This window comes from Octopus bimaculoides, chromosome 12 (genome assembly GCF_001194135.2).
Source record: "Octopus bimaculoides isolate UCB-OBI-ISO-001 chromosome 12, ASM119413v2, whole genome shotgun sequence".
Lineage (NCBI taxonomy): Eukaryota > Metazoa > Mollusca > Cephalopoda > Octopoda > Octopodidae > Octopus > Octopus bimaculoides.
This window is the reverse complement of record NC_068992.1, coordinates 58,223,861-58,231,633: the sequence shown is the minus strand read 5'-3', so window position 1 is coordinate 58,231,633 and position 7,773 is coordinate 58,223,861. Positions and strand designations below refer to the sequence as shown.

At 36.0% G+C, this 7,773-nt stretch overlaps 1 protein-coding gene across 6 annotated transcripts in view; it reads right to left on the bottom strand.

The window, feature by feature from the left end:
• The window catches only part of LOC106883607 (tripartite motif-containing protein 2), a 209,019-nt gene that overhangs the window by 13,869 nt on the left and 187,377 nt on the right, over nucleotides 1-7,773 (bottom strand). For 2 of the 6 annotated variants that reach the window (XM_052972201.1, XM_014934699.2), the window contains one exon: nucleotides 1,181-1,224. The exons of the other annotated variants lie outside the window; for them this stretch is intronic. The gene's annotated coding sequence lies outside the window, so the exon portion shown is untranslated. The remainder of the gene's footprint in view (nucleotides 1-1,180; nucleotides 1,225-7,773) is intronic. 6 annotated transcript variants of the gene reach the window in all.

Here is a 7,773-nt window from a genome sequence, read left to right as displayed (position 1 = left end):
TTTTTATATTTTAAATAATTTGCAATTTCAGGAAATATGTTTTTATATTAAATTTGTGTTTTCTAATAATTGATAGATAGATACATAGTAGATAGATATCAGTAAGTAAGCCAAAGTATCAACTCAAACCAGCAGACAGACAGACAGACGGACACACAGATAGCTCAGCAGGCAAGCAGGCAGACAGGCCAGCAGCAGGCATGCAGGCAGACAGGCAAGCAGGCTGACAGACCAGCAACAGGCATGCATGCAGACAGGCAGACAGACAGCGACTACTTTCACTTCTGACATCTAATAGCGTGATAGTGCCCAATTTCCTGCTGTAATTTAACAATTGGGTAATAAGTTATATTTCAAATGTAATTTTCGCTAATTAATGAAAATTAGTTTTTAAGATTATATATTATTTTCGCAAATAGATTTCACAAAGACAGCAAATTTTATCCGAGTTTGTAAATGAGACACGTGACAAGTGCGTCTTGAGTGTGTTTGTGATTAAATTGCTGACTTGGGGCAAGGGAGACAACTATAGCAGACATAAGAAAATATTGTGTTCCTCTAGTAGAGAACCTTGACTGTTACATCAAAAACCTCTCGCTTTTCAGCTGAAACGAAGAATTATTGAAATTATTTTTAGAATTAAAATAAAAGAAAAAATTTGAAAAAAAAAAAACAAAAGAAAGAAAAATTGTCTAATTTGAGTAAACTAGTAAATGAGTGACTACAAAAACACATCACAAAATAAAATATTTCTAAAAACAAGGTTCTATATAAAAACAAAGCAGGAAAATATTCGGTGGAAGTTTATTCTCGAAAAAATATTAAAGGATTTGCATGCATATTTAGGGGTGGGGAAATGAAAAAAATAATTTTTAGATATGTAGAAAAAAAACAAAAAACCAAGAGGTAGCTAATGAAATCTCTAGCATCATTCATAAATGTGCTCTGAAAGAGGCATGCAACAAGGTGATATCTGTCACATGTGCATGGTCAGGATTCTTGTGAGGTTATTCAAAGAAGTCAAAAAAAAAAAAAAAAAAAAAAAAGATATGAGGTGAATTAAGTAAACAGCTAAGATCACTAGAAAATAATAATAATTGTAATAATAACAAATCAATCAATCATTCATTATGAGTAGCATTTGACTATGGAAACTCTAACAGCCAGCCTCACATCTTACCAGAATTAAGTCAGCCAATTGTGGATTACGAAGGGGTACGTGGTCTGCAGGAGAAAAAGGAAACAAGAAATGAAAGTGCATACTGTTTGGTTGGTCAACCTAACACATGCATGTATACACACTCAGGCAAAGCTAGGCACACACACACACACACGTTTACACACGTACACAATTATTAATGCTTAGACACAGGCACACTCAATCACATTAACACACAAACACACACAAGCATAGATACACACCAGAATTATATACACACACACACACACACACACACACACACTAAAACAGGGACGCTGGGTCACACACACACATACACACACATGCAAGGAGAAAACACCAGCACACACAATAACAAAGGAATACATACTGACGGACACAAACACAGATACCAGCACATGTGGACACGCACACACACACACACACACACACACAAATAAGACGCACGGATACAGGGAAAAACACTCGGACACAAGCACATACAGATACAGGGAGATGCTCTGACAAAGACACACACACATACACACACACACAGCATTATGCTTGAACGCAGGTACACATGCTCATCCAAATACACACATCTTCATACAGATGAACATATGCTCAAGCACAAACATACAAGGACAGGCACATACACACACATGCTTAAACACAGGCATACACATACAAGGACACACACACAGCAGTATATTAGGATGCAAGTAAGAAATGCTCAGACAGATACAATTATCTTCATACACAAACACACACACACACACACACACACAAGTACCCATACAAGAACAAGTATACATGCTTACACACACACACACAAAGCAAACATACATCAAAAGAAAAGACAAAAGTTCTTTAAGTAGGCTGTAATCTGTCAATGGAATGATTGATTAGCACTAAAAGAGAAACATAATGTCCCTAATAAGGAGAAAAACTATGACATTTTAAGTTAATCCAACAGATTACCAATTATCATCACTATCATCATTAGCATTACCGTTATTATTATTATTATTATTATTATTATTATATCTACTACTATTACAATTACTACTGAGCTGACATGGGAATTTAATCCAACTGTAAAAGAATAAGAAGAAACAAAATGCAAAAAAAAAAAAAGAGAGGAAAAACTAGAAAGAAAAAAAAAACTATTAGAAATAAGCAATATTGTGTGTGTTGTTTACTATCCAAGATATTGATTCAGTGTTTCTGAACAGTCAATAGAAAAATTGATTCAGACATCACCTTGGTTACGTAGCAAAAGATAAGGATACAACTGTCTACTTTGTCAATAAATATAGTATGATGTATGTGCGATTTACATGTGCATGTGTGTAACCGTGTACATTAGTTTGGAGCAATTAAGTTAGCAAAACAGATAAGAGCACCGGCCTTGCTACTCGAGGGTGAACAAGTGTGGAGCTAATGAGGACGGTGTTGTGACTCCAGTCAAGGTTTTCTACCTTTGCTGCTGATGGTAATTGAATGAAATCAAGTATAACAGAAAAAGAAAGAAGGAATAATCAGTGGATCAACAACTTCTTGTGATGGACCACTTTTGATTTTTTTTTTTTCTCGTGTTTTTTATTTTACATTTCCAAATGACTCACATGTATATCATATCTTGCAGATATACATAAAAAAAAAAAGAATCTTTGCATATAAAAAGCACCCAGTATACTCTGTAAAGTGGTTGGCATTAGGAAGGGCATCCAGCTGTAGAACAAATAATGGAGCCCGATACAGTTCCCAGCCTTACCAGCTGCTAGCAAACTGTCCAACCCATACCAGCACAAAAAGCAGGTGTTAAACGATAATGATGTTAATAACCTCTCAATTTCCATCACTGACAACACATTGTCATTGTTTTAACCTCCACTTTCCTATGTTCACATGGGTCACATGGAGTTTATTATCGAGGCAGATTTTGTACAGCTTGATGCTCTTCCTGTCACCAACCCTTACCTGTCCTGAAACAGGATAATATTTTCCCACGGCCAGACACAATTTCGGAGAATATTGGAAATAAATGTCATACATTTACAACAATTATATGAAGACATAACAAGGAGACCCAAACAAGCACACACTCACAATGGTTTTTTTTTTCATCTTCCATCTACCAAATTCTCTCACAAAACTTTGATTGGCCTGAGGCTACAGTAGAAAACACTTGCCCAAGGTGCCAAGGAGTGGGACTGAACTAGAAATCACGGACTTGAGAAACAAACTCCTTAATCACACAAATACCCCTGTATCTACTTATGCAGGTAAAAATTAAATGACACAAAAAAATTATTTAAAAGCAATGGACCACATATACATATTAAATAAAATTTTCTTTTAGAAAAAAATCTGAAGCCTCAAGAGAAAAAAAGAACTTACTGACCCATTTGTTGCTAACCACTGAAGCCAGCAGGTTAGAGTAGGGGGTAGATTAAGTAACTAGACAGTTCATGATCAAAAGGACCACTGCTGGAATAGGAGTCTCTATAAAAAAATTAAATGAACTGGAGGTCAACCCCACCCCCGCAGTATGCAGCAAGTACCTATGTCATTAACACAAGAGATGTGAAACCAAATTTTAATGGCAGGCAAACACTAAATCAGAAATGAAAAATGTGTGTGTGTGTGTACATCTTTGTGTGTGGAGTGGGGTGCTTGTCCCAGTTTCGTTGACTGACAGAATAGATTCCTACATTATGGCTGAATAATTGGCAACAGGTGGAGCATCCAAATATAAAAAGGTTTACTACCTTACCTACATTTTCAAAGAAGTGTGTGTATGTGTGTGTGTGTGAATGAGAATGTTTATGTGGGTGTTTGCATGTGGATGCATACATGTATACCTATGCGAGAGTGCAAATATGTGGCTGAATGATTATGTGGATGCATGGGTATGCGTCCGTACGTATGTATGCATGAATAATCAAATAAAATATTTCCCCTCCCCCACCTAAAGGCATTCTAAATATTCCATACAACGTTTCCCTATTCATGTTTTACTAATTCCTCTTTCTATTCATTGTTTTTCACATCATTGTTCTTTGATATAAGGGACCACAGTTAAAACCACACTAGTGTTCTTTGATGTAAGGGACCAGAGTCAGTGTGCGTAGACATAACAAAATAAAAAACAATTTGACAAGAAGTGAAAATACATTGTAGAAGAAACAGATATATTCTGACCAGTGTCCTTATCTTCAAAGTTATGGTCATAATATTTCAACTGGTGTACCCTCTGGCCTTCTTCATGTGTTTTTTGTATTGAGAAATATTCACATAATTTACAACCCATTATTTTTCATTTTAAAGAGGGGTATACTGTTCTGATTCCAATTTCCAAACCAAGGATACTTTTGCTACTCATCTTTAAATTGGTAAATTTACCTGGTCATACTTAAACCGATCCTGAAATTGAACTCAAAGCCACAAGCTAAATTACTATACTTAACAATTTAATCAATGCTTATATCCACTACCCCATTGTCCAGGAATGGACATCAAAATTGAAAATAATTTATACCTCATGAGAATGAAAAAAAAAAAAAAAGAGGGTTTTATTCTTAATTCCAAAAACTTTGCTGAATACAAAACTTGGAAGAGCTAAGCCCTTTTCAGCCTACAGAGTACAGGGCATCCTCTTTCAAGTTTTGTTGGTTTTGAATTGTCACTGATGCCTTTGTAACTTTGCTTTTTTTTTTTTTTTCTTTTTTTTTCTAGGTCAGAGTGTTCACATTGTACAAACCAATTTTTACCTCTAGGGAGAGGGGGGTGGGGGTGATATTAAGCCTGGACATTATCCTGTCTTACTTTCCTTGCTCTCACTCCCCACACCACCACCACCACCACCAAATTCACCATTGGCCTTTCAGGGTCATTGAGACACACAAGCCACCACAGTACAACAAGGACTGGACCTTGTGGTGAACAAGCATAGATACACGAATCTATGGTAAACTATATGGATCACCTTTCGTTTCAATAATGAGTACACAATTCTTCAATCACAATTCTTCAATCAGCTAAACTGACCCCCCACCCCCACCCACACACCTAGTTTCACTCACAAGGCTTGGGTTGACTCATGTTCTATACTGAAAATAATAATGGTGTCAAATTTTGGCACAGGACTAGCTGTTTTAGAAGGGAAGCGGAAGCTGATTCCATCAATTCCAGTGCTTAACTGGTGCTTATCTTCTCAACCTTGAAAGCATGAAAGGCAAAGTCCACCTCGGCAGAGTTTGAACCCAGAATGTAAAGCGGGACAAAATGCCACAAAGCATTATGTCAAGCAGGCTAATGGTTCTGCCAATTCACTGCCTTTATAGTGAAAAAGAAATAATATACAAATGCATTCTTCCATTCTTCAGGAATATTTTCGGGTTTTGGTTGATATCAACCAAAAATGAAACAGAATATAGAAATTTCAGGTTCTTACAGTCTCTACCTTCTTCTCTCCCCTGCTTTCTCTCTCTCCCCTATTCCTATGTCATACACCCTCTATCTTTCCACAAACTCCCACTCTCCTATTCCTATGTCATACATCCTCTGTCTTTCTGCACTCTGTTTCTCACTTTCTCTCTCGTTTTTACATTCTGCATTCTCTTTCTCTTTCATTATTTCTTTCTATTGCTCGTTTTCCTGCTTCCTATTGAAACAGCCTTGTTCACTCTTCAACCAGCTCCTCTCTCCCCCTCTCATTAGCCCTTTCCGGCACTGTCTTCCTTTCCTTACTCTCACTCCCACCATTCAATTCACCATTGGTCTTTCTCTGTCTTTTCATCGTTTTAATTCTTTTATCCAAGTCAAACATCTGTATTCAATTCAAACATTAAACATTCTTTAAATAAATTTAATAAAAAAATAACTAAAAAAAAAAGAACAAAGATTAAAACTAATTTATCCTATAACTAATTAATATTCTCCATCATTACCACCACCTTGATTTGCCTGGTTTAGAACATAAATTAATAAGATATCAATCATCATTGCTCTACACTTGGTGAAACTTTCCCATATGAAGAGTTTGGAACAAATCCAATGAAGATACATTGCTGCATATAACAACCTGGATATATAGACACAAATAGCTAATTCAGTGTTATTGAATGATGATGATGATGATGATGATGATGTGGTTGATGATGATTTTTACCTCATTTTCGATTCACTCAGCAGATTAGAAAGCAGACATGTTAAAAAAAAAAAAAGCTTCAGAATATTTTCTATTGACCACAAAAACCTTGCTACACAACCCTAATGTTTTCCAAGTTGAGTTCCAAGGAAACCCATAGCTCCATGAAAGTAATTCTGCCTTTTAATAAAATATATAATAAAAAAATTAATTTTATAAAAAATAGTATGTATAAGTGCAGGCATGGCCAAGTGGTTAAGAACCTAGCTTTGCAACCATGTGGCTTCGGGTTCTCTCTCACTGTGCAGCAGCATCTTGCAAAAATGTCCTCTACCATAGTTTCAGTTTCTTATTTCTTTACTTCCCACAAGGGGCTACACAGAGGGGACAAACAAGGACAGACAAACGGATTAAGACGATTATATCAACCCCAGTGCGTAACTGGTACTTAATTTATCGACCCCGAATAAATGAAAAGCAAAGTCGACCTCGGCGGAATTTGAACTCAGAACGTATCTGGAGATGAAATACCACTAAGCATTTCGCCCGGCGTGCTAACATTTCTGCCAGCTTGCTACCTCTGTTGACTAAATTCTTTCACAAGGCTTTGGTCAGCCCAGAGCAATAGTGGGTACCATATAGTGGAATTGAACTCAGAAACCATTTGGTAGGGAAATGAACATCTAAACAATGCAAAATAACTTTCACAAACCATATTTGAAGGCATGACAGATACCACACAATTTCAGCAGTGCATATTCAGGAGAAAAAGTTTTTAGAGCATTAAAGTGTGTAATATAGACTCAACTTTGCATATAGGATCTGGAGTGATTTTCTTGTGGCATATTTTCAGAAAAAGACATATGGGCTTCTAAGACACACCTTACTCTCATCAGAAACAGTTTTTAGCACATTAAAGCACATAATATATGCTCAACTTTGCAGACAGGATCTGGAGTGATATTTTTGAGACATGTTTTAGGTAAAAAAAAATTTTTTTTAAAAAGTGTATTTTATATGCTATCGAATACAGTAATAAGAGCAATCATTTAGTTTATACACCTGTACGATAATTCTACTTTGTCTACAAAATCATGTGCAGCTATTCAGCACAGCAACAACAACACAAACAATAACAGTATCTCTGATGAAAGACAGAATTTCCAGCTAAAGTTTCTCGGGTTTTTAAGTTTAAAGATAGGAGGAAAAAAACTATCGCGTGCAACAAAAAAAGTAAAAATTTCACCAAAAATTGGTGCCAATTTGAAGATAAGGATATTTATTCTTTAACTTCAGGGAGGGGTGAGGTTGTCATTGGTAAATAGAAACATAAAGACAACTCTAACCAAACAATTTTATTAGGTTTTGATAGAATATTTTTAGCAAGATGTTAGTTAAACAAAACATTACATCACAAGTGTTCATGTGTGTGTGTGTGTGTGTGTGTGTGTGTGTGTGT